The sequence below is a fragment of the Lonchura striata genome, chromosome 2, assembly GCF_050655825.1.
Source record: "Lonchura striata isolate lonStrDom1 chromosome 2, ASM5065582v1, whole genome shotgun sequence".
Taxonomy (NCBI): domain Eukaryota; kingdom Metazoa; phylum Chordata; class Aves; order Passeriformes; family Estrildidae; genus Lonchura; species Lonchura striata.
Window position 1 is genome coordinate 31,602,243 of NC_140704.1, and position 23,155 is coordinate 31,625,397.

At 37.5% G+C, this 23,155-nt stretch overlaps 1 protein-coding gene across 5 annotated transcripts in view; it reads left to right on the plus strand.

The window, feature by feature from the left end:
• The first annotated feature begins 232 nt into the window (after positions 1 to 232).
• Positions 233 to 23,155, plus strand: part of DNAH11 (dynein axonemal heavy chain 11) — a 137,302-nt gene continuing 114,379 nt past the window's right edge. For 3 of the 5 annotated variants that reach the window (XM_085567868.1, XM_085567897.1, XM_085567887.1), the window contains exons 1-3: positions 233 to 361; positions 7,158 to 7,336; positions 22,699 to 22,786. The gene's annotated coding sequence lies outside the window, so the exon portion shown is untranslated. Of the gene's footprint in view, positions 362 to 7,157; positions 7,337 to 7,360; positions 12,775 to 22,698; positions 22,787 to 23,155 lie in introns of those variants that run through there. The other 2 variants (XM_085567880.1, XM_085567885.1) reach the window with 2 other exon arrangements.

Consider the following 23,155-nt stretch of genomic DNA (forward strand, 5'->3'; position numbering starts at 1 on the left):
AGGGCTGCTCCACAGGGACTCGGCGCTGTGAGCGGTCACGGATTTCCTCAAGCCCCGCCGCGCTGCCGAGCCCTCCGCCCGCCGCCCCTCCCGCCTGGGCTCCGCCGCCGCCCCGGGGCCGTCCCGGCGGAGAGACCGGGCCGCCTCCGCTCCGGAGGGAGCAGCGGAGGAGCAGCGCCGTGCCCCGGCTGCGGCGGCGGGAAGGGGCCGGGGAAGCCATCCCCGGGGACACGGGAACGCGGTGAGCGGGGGGACGGGACGGGGCGGCGAGGACTGTGTGCGTGGGGCAATAAATGTCTGAGCCGGCGGCAGCGCAGCTGCATCCCGTGCCCCAGCGCGGCTCCCGAGGCGGCAGCGGCAGGTGAGCGGGGCCGGCCCCGAGCCCCTTTCCCGGCCGAGCCCCTTTCCCGGCCGAGCCCCTTTCCCCGCGGAGCCCCCTTTCCCCGGCCGAGCCCCTTTCCCCGGCCGAGCCCCCTTTCCCCGGCCGAGCCCCTTTCCCGGCCGAGCCCCTTTCCCCGGCCGAGCCCCCTTTCCCCGGCCGAGCCCCTTTCCCCGGCGCCGCGGGTGCCTCCTGCCGGCCCGTCGGGGGCTTTCCGCAGAAAATTTCAGAGGGTGTTCTTCCCCCCTCTCCTTGGGTGAGTAGTGAGGGAATGCAGCGAGTTCGTTCGTATTTTCAGTTCTGAAGGGTTTGTTATTTTGAAAACCTGAAGAGCGACCAGCAACCAAGGCAGTGAGAGTGTCGTCTCTCGATGGAATTTAGTGTCAGTCTGAAACAAAAAAAATTAGTTTGGTTGTTTTTTTGAGGGAAGAGGGGTTGGACAAAGCTTCAAACTGATTCCACAGCCTTGGTTTGACCAGCAGAGCAGGTTCAAAAATTAATTCTTGGTGCATCTTTTCTTTGCATTGCCATGAGGCTCCACTTATATCTCTCATCCAGTAAGCTGGATGCATTTTAAGAATAGTTTAAGTCTGATAAAGCCCAAGAGGTAGAAATACTGGTGCTTCACAGTGTCAGTCTTCTTCCTGACCTTTCCTCCCTTGACTGTGTATGGTTTTGAAGAACTTCTGTGCCATTTACTTTGACAAAGGTTATTGATTTTTCTGCTGTAATGGCTCTGTGACATCTGTATTGAGAACTAGAAGTATAAAAACTGTATAAAACTTGGTCCCAGTTAAAATCCTTGTAGTGAGTTGTTTCCGTGACCGTAGTGTCCAACAGAAAAATCTGTGAACACTTCAGTTGTTCAAAGCACAGATCCCCTTCTCCCTCCAGTCCTTCTCCCAATAGAGTCATGCTTATGCTATGGCAGGGATTCCTGCTACTTCTTACCTCCAGTTTCTGACCTATGCCACAAGCAGGCTGACCTTCTCTGACGGGATTACCCCTCTGCTGGGGAGCTGTCTCTGTCCCTCTCAGCCCTCTGTCCTATACCATTTAGTGGTCTACCATCTCATTTTAGGAGTCACTTAATGCTGTATATGCTTATTGGTATCACAAAATCAACCAATTTCTTGTTGGCATCGTCCCAGACAGCACTCACTTTAGCCTGCACTCAGTAATGGCTGTTAACTCTTTCAGGTAAGCTAAAAGCATTTTGCATCTATGAAAATTTCAGTTCTGTATTTCTGAACAAGCAGAGAAGTTCACAGTAACTTGCAGAGCTGCCAAACCATGAAATACAGAGCCCTGGCAAAGAAGATTCTGAATAGTTAGTTTATTTTTGGACATGAAGACACAATTTATGATGAAATTATGCTGTCAGAAATATTTTTCTAGTTCCCATTAACTTAAGGAATCAAGCATATAGAGTTGAACAGAGTTAGGTCTGTGACAGTCTTTTCTCATCTTCTATATGCAACTTGCTGGTATCTGGAAGAGGACCCTGATTCTGTATCTGTTACCTACCAATCAGGCTCTCTGGAAGACAAAACTATGGATTTTTGGCAGTGCAGAGATTACTAAATGCAATTATGTATATTAAAATACAGCACTGATGAAAGGTGTTATGGTATAGCCAGGGATGGTTTTCTGTCACTATTGGACACAAAATGAGTACACAGAAGCTTGGTAAGTTTAAAAGAGAAAAAGACTTAGTTTTATTAAAACATTTGGTATTTATAGAATTTTAAGAGTGACCGTGGATTGGATGATGGAATTACTACCTCTCTAACCACACTGGTCCAAAGATCAATCAATCATTTTTCTCTACTTACAGAGAAATATGTAAATATTTTATTTATACATGAAATTGCGTGGGAACTCTGATTCTTAAATATGTAAACATTATCAGAAGGCTAAAGAAGTTTCATGAGAACTTTAAAACTTTCAAAAAAACGATAAAAATTTTAAAAATCAGGGTAACAGTTTTCAAAAGGTGATGTGTATGATCATATATCCAAGCCCAGAGGCTAGGGAAAGGTCAGTGAATATCCATAGGGAAGCTCAAGTTTAGAAGGAAGAATAAGAAATATGTATGTTTGTGTAGTATAGGTGTTCTAGATAACATTTTCTGGATTTGAAACTTTCCTATTTACATATCAGGTTTTCTTCACTATGTTCAAAAAATAAACATGCTGAGGTTCTGGCTTCTATTATGCATTAGTTGTTGGAGACCTCTGATGGGCAGCTGAATCTCTCCTCAACTTTTGTCTGTCTAAAGAGAAATGCAGCAGTGGCATTGTCAAACCAATAACCTGCGTCTCACTTGATTTGGGTGCCGCATGAGGTGGGGCACAAAGCTGTCTGTGTTACGAAGAGCACCACAGAGTGCCTTGGGATGGAGAACAGCAGAAAAGACCTTCAGTCTGGGGAGCTGGCTCAAAGACTTCTCCAGCACACAGTGGCCTTCATAGAAGTGGCTTTTATATCTGAATTCTTGTGATAAAGTGGGGAAAAAAAATAAAAAGAGAGTGATATTTTAACAGGCACCAGAGACAACTGATACAAAATAGCTCTTATGAAAGGGCCTCTTTTAAAAAAGTAGCTATCCCACTTCTAATATAATAATCAGAAGTGACTTGTTGCTGGAGGCTTAGTTCTGTGTAGCATGTCACTCTTCCTTTCTTTCTGTTGCCTTCTGTATAATGGATGTGACTGCTGTCATCTGAATTGTTTACTGCATGAAAGATATATTCCTCCTTGTGCTCAAGTCTCCAGAGCCATCCCCAGTACAGTGCAAGGTGATGTACTTCTTGTCCAGCGCACATCATCGTGAGAGACGAGGCAGGAGTCACTTCCCTCGTGGGCAGTGGTGACTAGCTGCCCCTCCTGCGTGCAGAGCTGGGCACACAGGGAATCCTCACCTCCAGTCAGCTCTGTGATGACAACACGGTGTAACAGCAGTTTATTAAGTTGCAAGATGAAAGACTTTTACAGCTCATAAAGGAGGAAAGCTCATAAGAAGGTAATAGGAGAAGGAATATTTAGTTTTGCACGAGTCTTCCTAAAATTGTGCTGCTTCTGAAATGTAAATTGTAAGAGGTTTGTATACAAGATTTCACAATGTGTCATGTAAGAGTTATTAGGATTAAACTATAAAAACAATTACTTGTATAAGATTTTCTTAAAGAAAATGCATATAGTGTATATGTCATAAAGCTCTTTAGAAATCTCTTGCTTTATTAACAATATGTAGAAGACATTTAGAATTAGGACTAGGTACAAAATGTTCAGGGTATTTTTTGTGCTGTGAATGTTCTGGAACTAACATGAAGTATTTAGTTTTCAACTTGTCAACTGAATCTATATGAACACTTCGAAGAAAAAGGAGAGAGAGAGACTGCAAACCAGGCCAGACTCCTGCCTTACCTTTGCAATAAAACGTCACTTGAAATTGCTTTGGAAACTGCCTTATAGCAACAGCAGATGTACACTTGGTACAAAAAGACAACATCATGGATTAAAGGTTTTGTACTGTCCTTTCCAGCTCCCAAGTCATGCCTCTGGTCCTGATCTTGACTTTTGTGTCTCTTTTCCAAAATTTTGAGAAGTTTAGACTAAGCAAAATAACATGGTTTTAAATGTAAATACTCCAGTCCTGTGGGAAATTTTCTGATGTACAGATGCAGGTCCAAATTTTGGCTGGAGGGAGAAGAATGTAGTGATTCATGTCCATAGCTCAGACTTGGGGAAACCCAAATTTAAGATGAGAAAAGCAAAGCAGTTATCACAGAACAGTTTTTTAATTATTACTCCTGCCTTTTTATGAAAGAAAATAAAGTTTCAAAGAGGGAATAATGTGTGCCATTTATGCTGCAGTATTACAGATATTTTGAATAAATACCAATGGCAATGGCAGGAAGATGAAAAGTATTCTTTTTGTCTGCTAGTACTTTGTTAGCAGTGTTCAGATTTCAGGCTGGTCATTATCTTTTCAGTTTGATCTTGAGAGGCAGCGGTTATGAATAGGGGCAGGGATGGAATCACCACTCCCCTACCGAGACGGAAATCTCCTCCCGATTGAAGCCCATGACAAAACTCCCATCAACATCAAAGCAGAAAGATTCCAAGCACAGCAACCTGAATGCATCTGAAATCCACTGTTGAGCAGCTTGGAAAGGTCAAGGTTTTTTTCAGATTAGTAGGGAAAGAAAAAGACCCAGAGCAAATCATGACAAGCATAAAGAGAAGAGGAAGTTGGCAAATAAGTTCATAGTTCATTGCTAAATCTCTGTTTATTAAGGAAGATAATTTTCATGAAAACTGATACAGGGATTCAGCTGGCTTAGGTGTTTCTGCTTCAAATGAGAATGGGATTATTTTTTTCCTTGGTTTGATGTTAGGGAGATGAATATATAAGACCTGGCTTTCACAAGTGGTATCTGTAGCACTATTGTGGCTGTTTACTTAATTAGCATATTCTGCAAAAGGAAGACAGAATTTTCCAGATGACCTGATAAAGTTTGTATCTTGTATCTTCAATTTCCATGTGTTTGTGTTATTAAAAAAACCAAACTAAAACCACAAAATATTCATCATTGCAAAGTGCTTAAAAATTTATTTTTAATATTTTACAACATTTTGCAAAGGAGGTACTGAAAGAGAAATAACTGGTTTACATAAATTTACTGCTCATTCAGTATATACAAAAGGAGTTTAATTTATAACTTTGGTATTTAAATCTAGTAGTTACATCTCATAACATGGCTTTAGTGTTCAAAAACAGCAAAATAATCCTTCCCAATTACATATTTTCTCCTTTTTTCCATACTGGAGTAAATCCAAACCCTATCATATTTATTAAGGCCGTGAAGGTTAAGGAGTTTATTATGTTAAGGAAGCATAAATTACTTCATAAAGCCACAAATGAACTCGTTAAATTAATGTCTGCCTTATGAGTCTCCAGGGAGCACACAGGCAGGGTGAGGCATGCCCTACTCATGGATGAGATGGGAGCTGACCAGCATGACAGATGTCAGGAGGCTTTTAGGAGGGGAGGATGGGCTCTGGGAGGTCAGACTTCTGTCCTGGAGCAGCTGCTGGTGCTCAGAGGCAGGCTTGGATGGAGCCTGAGCTTCAAGGTGCTGGAGAAGCTGTATGTTACTCTATCAGGCCCTAATAAATTCGATTATGTGTTGAAGGATGATGGTTAAAACAGACAAATGGAAGTGCTGTGGTTTTCATCCTAGCTTCTCCAGGTTTTTTTGCCTACTTGCTTACCTGTTGCTTTGCCATTTTTACTCACTTATGCTGAGGTTGCTCTTATGCTGTTCATGTCTTCACTACCAAAACAAGATAAACTGCACCATGAGTTTGTAACTACTTATACAAAACCAGACTTGCACTTCTATTTTCCTTTTTGCTTCCTTTTGTATTATTTTCCAGTTTTTTCTTTGTAAGTCACTGGCACATGTGATGTAGCAGCACATCTTTACCTGCACAGGGCCCTAAAACTGAGTTCTTAGCAAGGGTTCCTTGCCCCGATTTCTGTAACTCAAAGGTTACTTATCAATTTTGATGTTTGGCACTGAAAAATGTTTTCAAGCATTTTTTTGTACAAAGTGTAATTGTTTTGTCATATCGAAATATGAATTTTCAAGAATTTATATTTTGGGTTTATTAATTTCAAAGGTAAGATTTAAGCAGTCTGTAGAGTCATCAAAAATTGGAATCAGTTGAAGCTATGCTTCCAGAGTACAAAATAGGGTTATTCTCTTGAATTACCTTTTAAATGTGTTTTCAATAGATTGCATTTCTCTGTTGCCTTGAGCATTTAATGTGAACTAAACTCATAGCAAAAAAGGCATCTTATTGTTTTTGATGAGACTAACACTAATATCAAAGGATGGCATCAAAAAGGAGAGCATCACTAATTATTCAGCTGCACCTCTCTTACCTGTAGAAACAGAAATAATATGAGCTGTGCTCCAGAGAGCTCACAGCTTAAGCAAGCCTAAGTCTTGATTTCAGTTTGGGACTGACTGTGTACAGAGATGATTGATAATCAGTTGTTGGATAAATGAAGATTTATAATCCTGTCAATAACAAATCATCTGAAGGCTTTGGCCAGGATCAGCTCCTTGCTCTGTGTCATGGCAGTGAAGCAAGTGTGCCAGGCAGAGTAGGGTCAGTACTAAAACTCAGCTAAAACTGAGGCAGAACTGATGAACTGGCTTATGTAAAAGGAAAAAAAAAAAAAATAAAGTGTGGAAGAGAATGTGAGCTTTAATGCTCCATAAATATTGTATTAAAATGCTTTGCTGTTATTATTAGTTTCTCTATTTGTAAACACTGGTAAAATGTATGAAATATGGTCTATTTAAATATTTTATATTTATGTTAACTCTCATGTTTCTTCAGAAAAACAAATTATCATGTAATATTAGGAAGTTAAATAGTAAAAAGTAAATAGTAAAATTCTGGAATAACTGCAAGGAACCATTCAAAGGACTTGCAGCCAAAAATTTTTGAGAGTGTGTTTGGGCATGCTGTTGATTAATAAATACAGTGAAATATGATCTGTGTCTTTATGAATAGTCTTTTAGCTCTGTCTTCAGGATTTTTTCATTTTTTAAAATCTTATTCTAATCAGAACTAAATTCTGAATTTCAGTGTTGTTCATTCTAAAAGTGCATATAGGAATAGGGGGTAAAGAGCTCTGTATGATCATGAGGTAGTATTTACTTTGAAATTCAGGGGCTTTTTTTGTATTTTGCAGACAAAGTTCTAATTCCAGGACACTGCTGCATGCAATTGAATCAATGGTGGTCACAGCAGATTCCTGACACTGTGAGATGGGATTCTGCTGTTCTTCTTCTGTGTGGTCTTCAGATGGGCCTCCAAACTGGGCTGAACTTCTGGAAAGCAAGAAAAGACATTTTATTTAAAAATAAACAAGTAAGAGATTTCAGATATTTTTGAATTGCATTTCTCTATGCACTTTGAAAAGTGAGGAACCAAAACAACTTTAGGTTGTTTTGTTTTTGTAAATAGTTTATAAATGTTTCCCAAAGTAATCAGGGTTTGCATAAATTACAGAAGAAAACCTGAGTTAAATATAAGAGGAAGTTAATGTTAAGGGGTTAAATATCTGTAAGAGATTCTGTTCTTGTCCATCTCTTCTAAATTTCTTCCCATGACATTTCTCACACTCTGGAGAAAATGAGTTTGAGAATTAAGTTTATATTCAGGAAATTATTGCCAAATTTGGCCATGAATTAGACAATGTTGATTAATGATAACAATCATAGCTTGTTACAAGCAAAATAGCTCATTTTAATTGAAAAATATAGGCAAGGTTACTTACTTTCCAAATTTTTGGGAGCTGTGTTTAATCTTCTTTTTCCATGCTTTTTATTTACACTGTTGTGATACCATGATGCTAGGTGAGTAAGAATTGTGCAGAATTCAGTTCCTTCTCCACCTTTTTGACCATTCCAAGGATTTCAGCCAGCATTTATACTGATAAATGCTTTATTTGCTAGTAGGCTTGAGACATATTTATTCATTAATTCTCCAAGTGTGCTTGTAAGTTCTATATTGACAGACAACCATGATGTTCAACTGTTTTCTTTCTCTTCTGTAAAATTATAGCTTCAGTGTTTTCTGGATTAAAAAAAAAAAAAATATTTGTTAAGATCTTAAAAACCAAAGAAAGCAGCTGTTACCCAGCTTTTCAGGATGTTTTCAATGAAAAGATAAGGGTAGAGTGAGTGAGATGTATACTTTGTGTTTATGTATGTAAGTATAACAAAGTAATCCATAATTTGTCTTAACGTGAGGCTGTAAGTTATGGTGCTAAGTTACATAAGAGATGCTGGAGTTTTTGTGTGCTGAGGTGGCTCATTGTTTATTTGTTTGTTTGTTTGTTTGTTTTAAACTTTATGTAGATACTTTCCCTGTCATAAAAATTGGTGAGAGAGATAGAAGTAGCAAAATCAATTAGTACGTGCACCTTTTTTAGCATGTTTTTGATACTTTAGATGCAGCAAATCTGTGGATCGATAAATCCTACTGCTAAAAATTTAAGGCAGTCATCAATAAAGAAACAATTAGCTAATATTGGTATATAAAGTTGGTATATAAAGTTAAAATTTAAAGAAATATAATGAAATATCAGCTTTTTCTATAATGTTACTCAGTTTATGAGACACTAGTTCTGCAAAAACCTTGCACTTACAAATATTTTTGTACCTATTTTACTCCTGGTTAAAAATCACTGATAAAGGTTTGTAATAAAACCTGAAATAGTCACATGTTTACAAATGTATTTATTTTTTTAATGCCTGTGTTAATATTTTGGATTGTTGATGGAGGTCATAATTTTGTATCGGTGAATCAAAATATAGTGAAACTGTTTTTGTGTTGACATAAGACTAGAAGAGAGGACTGAAACTGATATATTTCATCAGGTGTCTTTAATTAGCTAATAGTCTACAGTGACAGAATGCAAAAATTTCATGTCTCTTCTAAAGTTTTGAAGCCAGAGATATGTGAAACACCTACAAGGTGATGGAAAGAAAGCATTGCTCACCAGAACCTTGCCACCTGTACAGGCTGGCATTGCTCTACATCTCTCATTTTAATACATTCTTGAGCAGGAAAAGAACAGGGCAATGTTGAACAGAGATCAAAACAAACTGCTTGTGTGAGTCTGAATTTTCCCAGGTCCTCCTATGCCAATAGGAGTCCAGAGCAGGTGTGTCATGCCTTTTGTTGAAGGGCTAAACAACAGAAACTTCTACAGTCTGTGAGAAAAACTTGCCAGTTTGTTAAACTTCCAGCTTGAAGAAAATGTGGAGTCCTTTTCCCCTTTGATGAAAAAGCCCAAGCCATTGAACATAACACCAGAGGTTGGAACACAGCTCTTGTTCAAAATGTCAGGATGCACCAGGTGCCAGTTTGGTCAGGGGGATTAACTGATATGTGATTAGACATCTGCTGACCAGACCTGGCCTGTCCTACACCCTGTTTAAAATGGCTGCAGACTTCAGACTTATTTTTCCTTTCATTCAAGGTAGGATTTTCACATTTCCATGACCTAGGAATCTGTGGGGATTCCTGCTTCTCCTTGGTCTGGTTGGCATCATTGAGAGGAACTACAGACATTCTAGAAAGGTGTGAGCAGTCTTGGCTACCAGAGATGGAATGGAAACCATCGTAGCCACTTGATGAGCCTTCGTGCAATTTCATGAGCAATCTTTAACTGCAACATGCCACTAAAACCTGCATGTCTTTCTATTTTAAGTAAATAATTACTTTGCACTCCTCATTGAGTCTTGGTTAGCTTGGAAATTATACTCTCTTAAGATGAAGTGCTTTTTCCCTTTTATATTTTTACAGCATTAGTAAAAGCCCAAGATATTGATATTTATCTGACACCATTGGAAAAATACATTCAGCTCTTTCAGAAGATGAAATTCCCAGAGATTTGCTATTTAATCCCACCTTTATTTTACACATATCTGCCTGATATGGAGCCACTCTCAGTTTACAGCATGCCTGCATGAGTTGTAGCCACAACCTACTTATTGTTCAGATACCTTCAAATAAGAGTTCTAAACCACATAAGTACCTAATAAATAAATGTTACTTGATACACAGAACACTAATAAAAAAGACATGGACTTAATCTGTCTTTTAACTGCCTAATAAACACCAAAATTACATTACAGATACTTTCAACCAGTTTTAGAGTATTAAAGTTGAAGATGAGATGAATAAATAGTTGTCAGATAGCCATCAGACATATAGGTGCTATGTACTTAAGAACAAAATATGCTTCTTGTCTAGAAACAAATTCTCTAGAAGCCATATAACCTTTCCAGGGTGGGTAGCTGCTCCTTACTCTCCTTTGTTGGTATAAATCTGTGAATTTCAAAATGCTGGTAAGAGCTGGAGAAGCCAAGAAAATATGGGCTTTGCAAACAAGCTCTGAATGACCTGCCTTGAGGTGTTTTTGTGCTCAATAAGCTTTCCCCATGCTCCCACTGAAACCAAGTGGACTGCTGGAGGTGTGAGCACTTTTAAATGCTGGCAAGCAAAGATGTTTTGTAAGGTTCATTGTTCAGAGTATTTTGTTGGTCAGGAAGTAGGAGAATTACACATTACATATGCATGTGTGCTAGGTTTGATTCTGGGGTTGGGGAAGCCCTCTTCTGCAAGTTTACTAAATTATAAAATCTAAGAGAACTGGTATTGCCATTTCTGTATTTCTTGGCACAATATATGCCACAGGAGAATTAGTACCCAAAAGCTATGGCAGTATTATGTCAAACAGGTGAATAAATTTCCAATATCACTTTTACTGAGAGAAAGAAACTACCTTTACTGTGTTATTTTCTGAATGTTCACTGTACAGAAGGTGATACGTAAGAGTCAGTCTAGTTGGGCATGTTGAGGATGCTCTGGGAGCACCTCAAAGCTGTGACTTGAATTATGAGGTAATTGTAAAACTAGAATCATTAGAGATGAAAAATTTAAAATATAATACATGTTAAGGTTTGTGTTTATATATAAATTAAAAAATAACTTTATGACTGATGTCATGACTACATTTTGAAAAGTAAATTTACATTTTTTTCTGTGGTTCATTTATTTACATTCTAGTCTAGATTGTATATTTCACCAAAAATCTTTTCAAAGAAGAAACTGAAGAAGCATTAGAGCATGTGAAAACAGCTAGAACTACCTTAAAAAGCTTTGAGAATTTGTTCTTTAATCACAGAAACATATTGGAGAGTTACTTCGCCTGTGCTAAGGAAGTTAAACCATGGGATTTCACATCTGAGATGTTGTTTTCCAGATTTAATATGTTCCCTAAAAGCTCACTGAAGATTGAGGTATTGCTTATTATCTCTACTGTTGGATAAATGCTGTTGGATAAATGTGTATCTGAGAAATATGGGCTATTCTCAATCATGCAGACAGCAAGGCTCAGGTTTCTAATATCCATAACACAAAATCACAGTGCATAGAGGAGAGTTAAGAGTGTTGAACAGGATGAGAATGTCACATGCTGTGCAAAGAGCAGACTAGTAATAACATTATGAGGAATTGCAAATGTGATTCCTAAATCACATTTAATGTTCATTTCTTAGGGTTTTGGAAGTTGTTTTAGTAAAGTGCTGGCCTCCACATGCAGCCCATGGCTTGAACTTTCTCCTGAGCATGGCATCTGCCTCTAAGAACTAAGGACCCATCTATTTATGGCTATAAAAAATGTAGTGTTTTAGGCTAGTCCTGGATTAGACAGAGCACCCTTCATCTTCCATTTTAAATCTCTGCCTTTAAGCAAGAGAAAATGAAAAATCTGAGGTCAGGAAAGAAATACAGTATATTTGTCTAATATTGTAGTTAGTCAGCTGTGTAGGATGGGAGCAGCCATAACTTTTGGTTCCTGGGGCCTTTTCATTGTTCTTTACAGAAACTGGAAGCAGTTGTAGTAGGAGACAGGACTGGCAGCTGATTAGAATTACAGAATTGTAGAATAGTTTGAGTTTGAAGGGAACTTTGAAGATTAGCTAGTCCAATTCTCCTGTGATGAGCAGGGACATCTTCAACTAGATCAGGTTGCTCAGAGCCCCATGCAACCTGCCCTTGAATGTTTTCAGGGATGGGGCATCCCAAACTTCTTTGGGCAATCTATTCTGGTGTCTCACCACCCTCATACTAAAAAAAAAATTTCTCCTAGTACTCAGTTCAAATCTACCCTCTTTTAGTGTAAAACTATTATCCCTTGTCCTGTGGCAACAAACCCTGCTAAAAGGTTTGTCCCCATCTTTCTTATAAGTCCCCATTAAGTACTGGAAGGCTGTGATAATGTGACCTCAGAGCCTTCTCTTCTCCAGCCTGAACAATCCCAATTCTCACAGCCTCTTATCCGAGGAGAGGTGCTCCATCCCTCTAAGCATCTTTGTGGCCCTTCTCTGGACCCACACCTTTCCAGGAAATGGGATCTGAGCTGGAAAATTATGTACTTTAGCTCTGCAACTATTGAGACTGTGCTGCTCCATCCCAACCCCTTAAAATACTATCTGAGAACAAAAAATCCGATCTCGTAGCGTCGGACAGTGCTCACCAGCACGATCTCTGACAGGGATTAGGGGTGAAGGTGTTGGATATTGGCTGTCTGTCATCAGAAAGACAGGTTGAGGTGTTATTGGTGGGGGGGAGTTGTAGATACTTGGGAAGAGCACCCCGTGCCAGCAGTTTTACAAACGTGGCAGCTTGTGCCCGTCAGAGACGTCGTGCACAGCCACTGCATGTGAAGAGGCTCTCGCTGGCAGTCTGCCCTGCCCTGTGCCAGGGGTGAGGGAAGTCTGCAGGTGACAGTGGTGAGACGAGGGGTCTGCAGTGACGTGGGAGGCTTGGGGAACTCATGACTGGTTTGCTACTAGGGAAAATAGCTGAATACAAGGAAAAAAATATTTTCATCCCTTTGGGGCATAAAACAATTACTTCATTTGAGTGAAATCAGAGACCATAGAAATTAATTTGGCACGTGTAACAAAAGAGGTTAAAGTGTGTTCAAAGTTATTCTTCTGGGAAAGATTTTATTTTTCATAGCAACATTTTCTCTTATTGTAATAAATCATGTGTTTATACATGAAAGTATGTGTTTAGGAGTGCTTGCTCTTTTTCATCTAGGTCTTTTTTAACACAGTCTGCTGAAATTGAAGTGGAGTTAAATGTGTATGCTCTATGGGACAATTCATTTCCATTTATGTTTTAACCCTGGCAGTGAATCGACCAGGATGAAGCCTTGCTGGAAATATCTGTTGCCCCTCCACCTTTTCTTTCATTGTGATTATTTAAGATAGCACAGGCTTAACTGCTCATTCTGCCAAACCAGAAGGGAAAAGGTCAAATGGAAAAACCATATCAAATATAGGTATGTTACTGACTTTTTTGTAGAGGTTAATTAATTTTTATTAATTTGATCAAGGAAATTTCCAGTATTATGTTGCAATTTCAAAAGCTGAAAAAACTGTTTTTTGGTGGACCCAAGGGGCATAGTTAAAGGGAGCTGAATTAATGGTTTCTGGAAAGCTCGTCAGAAAGAGAATACACAATCCTTTAGATTACAGTTAACATTGTAGTAATGTTATAATGTAACATTATTCAAAAGTATCTGTAAACTTGGAGTTGTGACTCTGGGAATGTTGTAGTGCTGAATTGAATTAGAGAGGCATGAGATAGGCTTCCAACACAGATGGGTACAGAGTCTAGCTTCTTTAAAATAGAAATTCAGTTTCTTAAGGTTAGATTTCTGGATGCATTTTCCTGATCAGGTAAATTATTTATAAGTCTCATATGTAGACACCTTCAGATGGCTTTTGCCAATGATTTTTACTAGATAAACTAAATTTAAATGAATAAAATAAATTTGGAAAAGCAAAACAAAATACCCCAGCAACATTGCCCAAAATTAAAAAAAAAAAAAAGAAAAAAATAAGAAAAAAAGGTTAGTTTTTCACATATAATATACAGAACTGTCAGTTTTGTAAGCTCTTTTACCTGAGTGTTAGGATGCAATTTACATGCAGTTCTGGTGCAGATACAAAATCAGTTGATTCTACTCAAAAAGATAGAGATTGTTTTTTAAATATTGGTTTATAGAAGCATCTTGCAATTAAAACTAAAATAATTCCTAACATTATGCTCACCAGAAATCATGGTATGTCTATAAAATAAAACAGAAATTTTATATATTTTTATATATTATATATTACTGTACTTTTTAAGATTTTTCCTTGTAATTTTCAAAATGTTGGTGTTAATTCATTGCTATAAATATCTGTGAACTTCTGAAAATATGTTTTTGGAAGGATTTAATCCCCTTCTAACATGAATCCAAATAAAGAAGTACTCTATCATATTATGTAGTTGGCTTTACTGCCTGCTAGTAAGCAGCTAGACCACTTAGCTGGCAGGAGGGCAGCCAAATTCTGTCTCCATTTTTACCCTGCAGCTTTGTGGAACAGGGAGATATTGATTAAATTCCACTTGAGGAGAGGGGGATAGTGAAGCCCAGGTATGTCCAGCTCCAGGTGCAGATGTAATGGGTGCCCTGGGATGATTCTCTTCTTCACTCTCCCAATCCAGAAAGGGATTCTCCTAGCTATGTCCCTGCCATTTCCCTGTGCTCCTGGCACCTGTGTGCCCACAAGGCTGCTGGGTTTGCCCAGATGCAGACCATTAGATGGTGGGCTGTGAGCTTGCTGGTCTCCAGGAGCTTGGATCTGCTGTATGGCAATTTTGGCAATGTGCTAAGTAGAAAGATTGCTGCATGTGTGAGGAATGGGTTTTTTTGTAAGGTATTATTTAAACAGGCAAATTCTTGAAAACAGACACACATATTAAAGTTGTTAAAATTGTAAATAACAACAATAATTTGATAAAATATATAATAATGATACTTATAAGGAAAGGATTAGCAGAATATAGAGATTTACTTTTCCATTAGATGGGGTAGGAAGTATATTTTCTGTGTGCATACAGACTGATTTTAATCTGATTTTTTATCTTAATCTAGGTAATTAAAAACCCAGAGGAATGGTTATAAATCAGATCTAAACTAAATGAATGGTGCCTGCTAAGTTCATGCAGAAATGTTGTAAAGTTGTTAATGCCTTTGGATTAAATTCCTGATATTTCTTTCAACTTCATGGCAAAGCTTTCCATGTCTCAGGGTCAGGACTCACTCTATGTACTTCTGAATTTCATTGCTCCTGATAAAATCCCTTATGATTCACAGTAAATTCCTGCTGATCCTTGCACACAGCTGCCTCAGAAAGGAGAAGTGAATGGCAGCAGTGACCTACTGCTGCCTTTTTTATTCCCTTCTGAAACACCAGGAAGCTTTGAACCAGCCTTGTCTGTGGCAGATGTGGATTGAAGACACCCCTTCTGAGGTCTGTGTGTAGCTTACCCAGTCTTGCCTTTACCTCTGAGGATTCCCTTCATGCTCAATATATAAACATAAATTTGGTGATATGCTTGAAAAACAGTTTTAAAGTGCTAGGTAGAGTACAGCAATTTGGTCAGATGTAGACTGTAAGAGGGTTTGAATTGATCATTTTTTGAGGTGATGAGTGCTCCCTTAGTGACTTAACTTACTCAGGACAAAAGCAGCCTTTTAGCACAGTTCTGAATGAGCATTCTGCATTGTAAATTTGCTGACTTTCCACCTTACTGCCAGGTGGAGCACAGTCAGTGAGTATTGGTTTTCAAGTCTGAGCCACTCTTCCTCATGCATGCAGTCTTAGTGTTGACAGAAGAGGTACAGGTGAAATACCAAGCACCAATTACTGCACTGGTTTTACTGGCACGACTAAAATATTTATTTTCCAGGTTCATCAGAAACTATTTGCCTTTGGGTTTTACAATCTTAATCAGGATCTTTATCAGACAATAGCTGTCATCTTACAGTTAATTTATTTGTCAGAAGCTTCAAGGTTCATGCTGTTAAGTGTATGATATATGAATAGTGTCCACATATTTCCCAGGAACAAGTCTTACATATTTCTGGAAAGGCAGGAATATAATTGACTAAAAAGTGAATGGAATTGCCTGAAAACCTGAACAGAGCAATGATCTGGTTGTGATGTGACTGGGGGAGGTCTGATCTCAAAGAGGATCAAAGAATGCTTAGGTTTCAGGGCACAAATGTGGTCTTCTCAGACTTACTGTCTCAAATGGATTCTTGGTGAGTTAAATGTGTGTACCCTTAAAAGAGAATATATCCTAATTTAGCCACAGAACTTTATCTAAATTCCTTTATTTGTCTTAGAGAAGTGCAGTAGTTCATCCTGTCATGGGTTTTTTGTATATATAAGTGGGCTTGTACTGTGTATTTAAAAAAACTCAAACAAAATTCATGTTAGTTGAGGGATGGATGGAGTTAGAAAGGAAGAAGATACTTAAATAAACAAGTTAATTTGATATGCCTATTAAAATATGCTGGTTTTTATTTAAATGTCCACCTTGGCTACTGATAGTTTTATTTGTTTGTTCATTTATTTTTCAAGTGGCTTGCAACAGAAGAGATGCAGACAAGCTGCATAGAAAATGAAGTTCTCAGAGGTGATTAATGTTTAACATATTTAGTAAAGTAACAAGTGTACCTTTAAATGTATATGTTGCATGTTGCTATTTATGTTGCTAATGAAAAAAAAAAAAAAGGAGAAGGTGTTGGAGCTCTCCCTTTAGAGCCAATATGAGCTTGTATTAATATGCACCTCTATTTTCTGCTCTGCTATTATTTTTCCAAAAGTCCTCATCTGTGAACATGGTTAATTACCTTGAGTATTAATAGAGTACATCTGTGCTGTAGAAAATGACTGTTCTGTTGCCTGATACATGTGGTAGCCATGGATTAATATAACCTGACTAAATATAACAATAATTCAGTCAAAAGATACTGTTTACTTAGTGAGTTGGTGCCAAGTATTTGAGTAGCTGAAGTCTGATGTTCATGATAACCTTCTTAATGATAATATATAGGCATAATTTGTAAAAACCTATTGAGAAGATTTTTATTTAACAGGAGGGTTAACAGGACAAAAGAGTAGAAAGTAAGGGACAATATAGATGGCTATAGTAAGGGACAATATAGATGGCTATAGTAAGGCTATTCCTCTTACTATGCTTCTTAAACAAAGGTGTCCCTGGTACACCTAGGTGCAGTGGTACACTTGCATTATATCTTAAACTGTTATTCAAAATCAATCTTATTTCTCAGAAAATGATTTGATTGCCAACTCAGTTTCTGTTAAAACAAACTATCACTCTTAATAGTATCAATCATTGCTTGTTGGTTAAAACAGCACTGAAAAATCTCAAAGTGTGTTCAGTGACAGAGGTGAGCTATGTGTTTACCATTACCATATTCTATCCATCAGATTTTTCTGCCATTGAAAAAATATGCATTTTTTATTTTTTCTTTTTTTTAACATTACAGGAGTTTGACAATGATTATCCTGACTTTAAAGCCCAAATACTGGATCTTGACAGATGTGTTGCCTCAGTTTTGTGTGGGATTTTATGACTCTTCTAGCTTAGAATCTGTGTTCAAAGCCAGTACCCATATACATGAAATTGTTTATTTATTATTAGGAAGATAGTTTTGTGCATTGCTTAAATTACAATTTTAATTAAGCTATTTGTGATTTGAATGCCTTGAAATACTGGCATATGTATTGCAGCTGGGAATCAAACTGTGTCCTATGATTCTGTTCTTGTTTTAGTGATGTTCTGACAACAGGTTCCTTCCAGAAATTAACCCATAGCTAAAGCCAGATATAAAATACAGTTCAAAGAAACGGGGAGATTTTCAGCTCACTAGCATGTTGTATTTTGTATTTGTCTGCATTAGGCCCAGAGAATCTATGGATGGCAGGCATGTCCAGGCCCTCCATCTAGTGTAGTACATGGTTAATCTGGGTATTTTCTGCTGGAGCATGTATCATTCTTACACAGGAATAACGAAAACTTAAGATAGGAAAGAACTGATTAGAAACAGTTCTTTAAAATACGATTTAGGCATTGTCATATGTCAAACATGAGTAAATGAAGTCATGTTATTAAGAAAGAGGTAAGTATGCAACTGTTCAAATGAGTGGCTGTCCTGAAAGGCGTAAGGATGTGAAACCTCATGTCAGCCTTGATGAAGCCTCTAGTGGAGTATTGTGCTCAGGCACTACACTTCAGGAAAAAGGATCTGTTGATAGTCATTGAGGCTGAAGAAGAGAGGCATAAATCTTCAAATACAATAGAGATTTCTGTATAGGAAGGAAGGAAATAGTCTATTCTCTACACCCTGAACATAATGAACTTAATTTAAAGTGTATAAGGTTCAAGTCTGATGACTGAGAAAACCACATTATGCCAAGCATAATGAATTGCTAGAACAGATTGCTAGAGGAGTGACAGGCACTTCATTACTGAAAAATCTTCCAGGGAGAGCTAGAAAAACCTCTTCTGCAAATTGCATAGCTATAGCAAACCCCTTCTTGGAGCAGGAACATGGAATAATTATTCTCAAAGTCACTTTTAAATGTACATTTCTATGACACTGTATTACACTATATCTATGGCAGAGTATTGCAAATAATTTGTGGGTATAAAGCAGTAATAATGAATATGTAGCTACTAATTTTGAATAAAAGAATTTTCCTTAGGTAGACACTTTTGGCATTGTTAACGATTGAATGAGTGTCTTGCATTTAATGTCCACCCTCTTTCTTTCCAAACTTGTTTTCTCACTGATTTTAGATAATACACACATTATTACATCTACTCTTTCAAAAGGCTGATAATTTGTCTTAACTTTACATATACCAATGAGAATGGAAGGCAATTTGAAGAAAATATTGATGCTTGCTACTTGTTTGGTAAGCTTTTACAGGAGTAGATGATTTTTTTTCTCTAGAAAACATTAGCTTACAAGTAAGACTTGGAATTTTTATGAGACTCAGGAGGAAAAGCCTAGTGACTTATAAGAGAGAATATATCTGAGGGGAAAAAAGGGGAGAAAATAAACAAGTGAGAAAAATGCAGGATAGAATTTCACTTAGGGGCTGGACTTGTTCCTTGTGTACCTTCCAACTGAGAATATTCTGCAATTTAGAAAGTATCAAGAGTGTGGGGTATATGTCTAGAACTGGAAAGGCTAGTTCCATACATTTCAGGATCTGAGCTAATCTGTAATTCTTTAGCATTCTACAATTCATCTGTCGGGGACAATTTAAGATCATATTTAGAAATATCTGGTTTGTTGGTAAGCACATGACACATACCAACAGTATAGTTTGGTACAGTGCCAATCTCTGCACTTCAGAAATATTTTGGATGAGATTTCATGTTGAGAGTATTACAGGAAGAGATCTCTGCTGCTTTCTCTGTTGCTTGGGTTTTTTCTCTTTTTATTTTATTTTCAAGCTTTCCACCATCTTGGAAACTTTCTAAAAAAAAATCCTGTCCGTGGAGATAATTAGCCCAAATTGCAATATTTAATTGCAATTGTTTAGTGATGAAATAGATAACTGCAAACGAACATGATGAACACATTAAAAAGGTATTGAACAATGTGAAAATAAAAGTGAATTTTTCTGCTGGTTCATAATACCTTAATTTATATTCTAATAAGCGGGGGTATGAGGAGGAGGTTATAATTAAATCATTAGCAAAAATATGCTGGTTACTTTGGGAAAGCTTAAATGTTCTAAAGAACTGAAGGAACAAGTACAGACATTTTGGTCCTACTTTTCATAGGAGTCCATAAATAGTTTTATTGTTCTGTGGGGACAAGATCTTCAAAGATACTTATGGGGGACCTAGACATCCAAGTTATTTGAAGATTTTGCTCTGTTCCTTACTCTTGTTCTGATCCTAAGCAAGCATGCTTTCATGCACAGAGGATGGAAGCTCCTGTGAGAGTTTTAGACGCACAGGATTTAAATTATTGTGTACTACCAAGTCCAGTGTTGAAAACTGACATAGCTAATAGCACTAAAGGAGGGAGAAACTAAAACTTTCCACCGGAATTTGTTCATGAGATGCTAGTAGTAAAAGAAAAAAAAAACAAAACCTGATTAGATGTGGGGTTTTGCCTTGCAGATTCTTAGAAAGTTCAGAAAATAGCTTTATATCTCAGAAATATGTGGGGAAGTTGAAATCTCTTGACTGTTATGAAGATCAGACCTAAAGTAAGTGGAATATTCAGGTGGATTAAATTTGTCAGTTTATTTTAAATCAGACTAATTAGGCGTTCTCAAAACCGGTTCCTGATGGTGGATTTTGATCCTAAGGTGTGTACTTAGAATTATAACTAAATATATAACTGATGTTTGTCTTTGATGTCATGGTCAAAAATGATCATTTGTGGAATGAGAAACTACAGTCTGGTCATCTGTACATATTTAAAAGTGTGTATAGCAGCAGGAGTAGAACTCTCCATTTTACTGTGTGGAAGAGTCCCAACATAATTAAAATGAAGTTTTATATAATGATACATAAAATAACTGAGTTTATTAAGTTCAAATAGTTTATAATTGCCAGTGATCCATAAAATGAATTCTAAAACATTCTAGTAAAACTATGACATAGAGTACAGTTTTAGTTAAATTATTCCTCCACTGTAATTTGTTTTTTATGAGTAGATGCAGGAATATTGTCACTCTTAATATACAGATCTTACTGGTGTATTTCTACCATGTGTGCTTTTTTTTTTTTTGTTTAAAGAAAATGTTACTCTGGTGAATAGGAATTGCGTCAAAGAATAGACCTCTGTCAGTATAGCACAAAGTAATTCCTCTTCAGGCATCTGACATTGCAGTTAATCAGAAGAAAATGCACTTTACCTGACATATGTTGAATTCTGGGATCAGCCCTTTCTGTCTCTGTTTTTCTTAATAATGTCACTACCTGTTCTTCATGGATAAGCAGATGGGATTCAGAGAAAGATTTAAAATGGAAGCTCCCTTTGGTTTGATGTAGAAAATCCATATGTTCATCTCAATAACATGATGAGGATTCTTAGAAAAACATATTTGCTTGTAATATTTCAGTACAAAAGTTAATATTTCAATGTACACATTAAAATATGTGTGAGTTGGAATTTTTGGTTTTCTGCTGGTTTTTGTTTGTTTGAGGTTTTTTTTTGAGGGATTGTTTTGGAAGGTTTTTTGTTTAACTGGTGTTTTGGGGAGTTTTGTTTGTTGGTTTGGAGATACTTTTTTTTCAAGATTCTGGTATAATTCTAGTTTCTTGTTTCTTGGTATAATTCAGGTTTCTTGTTTCTCTTCCAGTGTTGCATATGCTTACCAAAATAAAATTACAATTCAGAATACTTTCTCATGTTCCTTTACACAGCATAATGTACTCTTGAGTAGAATAGCTTGAAGTAAACTAAGTGGCTCTTTTTTAAAATATCATGAGGGGACTTTGTTAACATTTCTATAACTTTAAGAAGAAGTGGTTTAATAAGTTAAAGAATGCAAGAATATAAATTAACTTCTTTCTATGCAGCTTTTCTTTTGTGGTTTCAATACAGAGACATTTGTATGCTTTTGGGTGCTTTCAGAGGCAATGCAAATGCTGCTTTGTAGCCTCTTTGCCATAATTCTCTCATCTTTTCTTATCTTGATTTATATATGCAGGATCTATAGATTTCATTGACAGGTTAAGTGAGTTCAATATACCCTACAACTGTACTTTGAGTGTTTCTTCCCTCTTCCAGAAAATCAAGAGCTTGAGATGCTGGAAAAAGAAATGTTTCTAATGCAGGGCTCTATCTACAGAACTATTTGAAATATCTATTTCAGGCTACAGGCACATGAAACAATGTTGAAAAGAACTGCAGTTGCTCAATAAATTGTGGGATATTTATGTTTATATTAATGTAAGATTTTTCTTAACATTTCTTATAAATGACTTACAAATTTAGACTATATTTGAGTGTTATATTTTTAATTTAATCCTAGAAATGCCATAGTTTTGATTAAAAAATTAAATACTGAAGATTTTACTGTCTCTTTTGTTTTTAAAATAATAGTTGCTATGTTTTAGGATACCCAGAGTAAAAATATCTCGGTTCCCAAGTCAACCAATTTCAAGATAATCCCAGAGTAAAACAAACTTTGTAGTTTCCTTTAGAGCTTTCTTAATGCCCAGAACTTGCTTGATTATTTAAGTAACTGAATAAAAATTCAGAAATCCATAAAATCAAATTTAGAACTCACAACTCTACATTAGAAAGCTCTACATATCCAGAAGCAGGAGTCCAGAAAAGTCAGGGTACAGATCTGTATGGGGAGTCAGTCTTGCAAAATTCTGTTTCCCTCAAGATGCTGTCTTTCATAGGCAAGGTTAAAAATACATGTACTAGATCTTCTTTCTGTAATTTTGCTGGTACACCCCCAGGAGGAGTTGCAGGGCATCTTTCCAAAATCTCCCAGGTGCACTTGTGTGTTACCTGTGGGTACAGGTGAGTGTCTAATGGCACAAGAAAGTTGTGCAGGTATGTTTTTATCAGACACTGCAACATGAGACTGTTAAAGTGCTTGATCTTTGAGTTGAATTTAGAGAAGATGGATTTCATGTGTGCCTGCTAAGTAATGGTGGTGTAGGAAAAAGTTTAGGCCTGTGAACTCTTGCTGTAGGGTGGGCTTTCCTCTGCATCCATTTATCTGTTTTGTAGCAGAAGCTTGTCTTACACCAAATGTAGTTGATGCTTTTATCTGTACTTTCTGTTTCAGAGCAGCATTGATGATTGGACTAAAACCCAGTGGTGAGAGATTAATGTGGAACAGATGGATGAGCAGCTCAAAAGGTTTGCCAAGGCAGGTTCCACAGCCATCTATTTCTGCAATTTATCTGTCTCAGTGCCACCCCTCCCTCACTCTTCCCACCCACTTGGATGTTTTGGTGGGCTTTTTACTCATGTCCAAGCTGGATGTTCTGGAACAAGCTTTGTTTTGAAGGCTTTTTTTTAAAACTTTATTTTTCTGAATGAGTTTGCAGCCCCTGTGGAGTTATAAGTAAAATCATGCTGTCACTTCTCTGAGTTGAGGCAATATGGGAAATAGAAAAAGAGGGTGGGGATTTATGGCAGACCCCTCCAGACAACAATCACTTTTACAGGTGGAATTTGCAGAGGTTCGTCTGCTCTGCTCATGGACATAGCTCCAGAGGGCTGGGAGCTGCAGGGAAGGT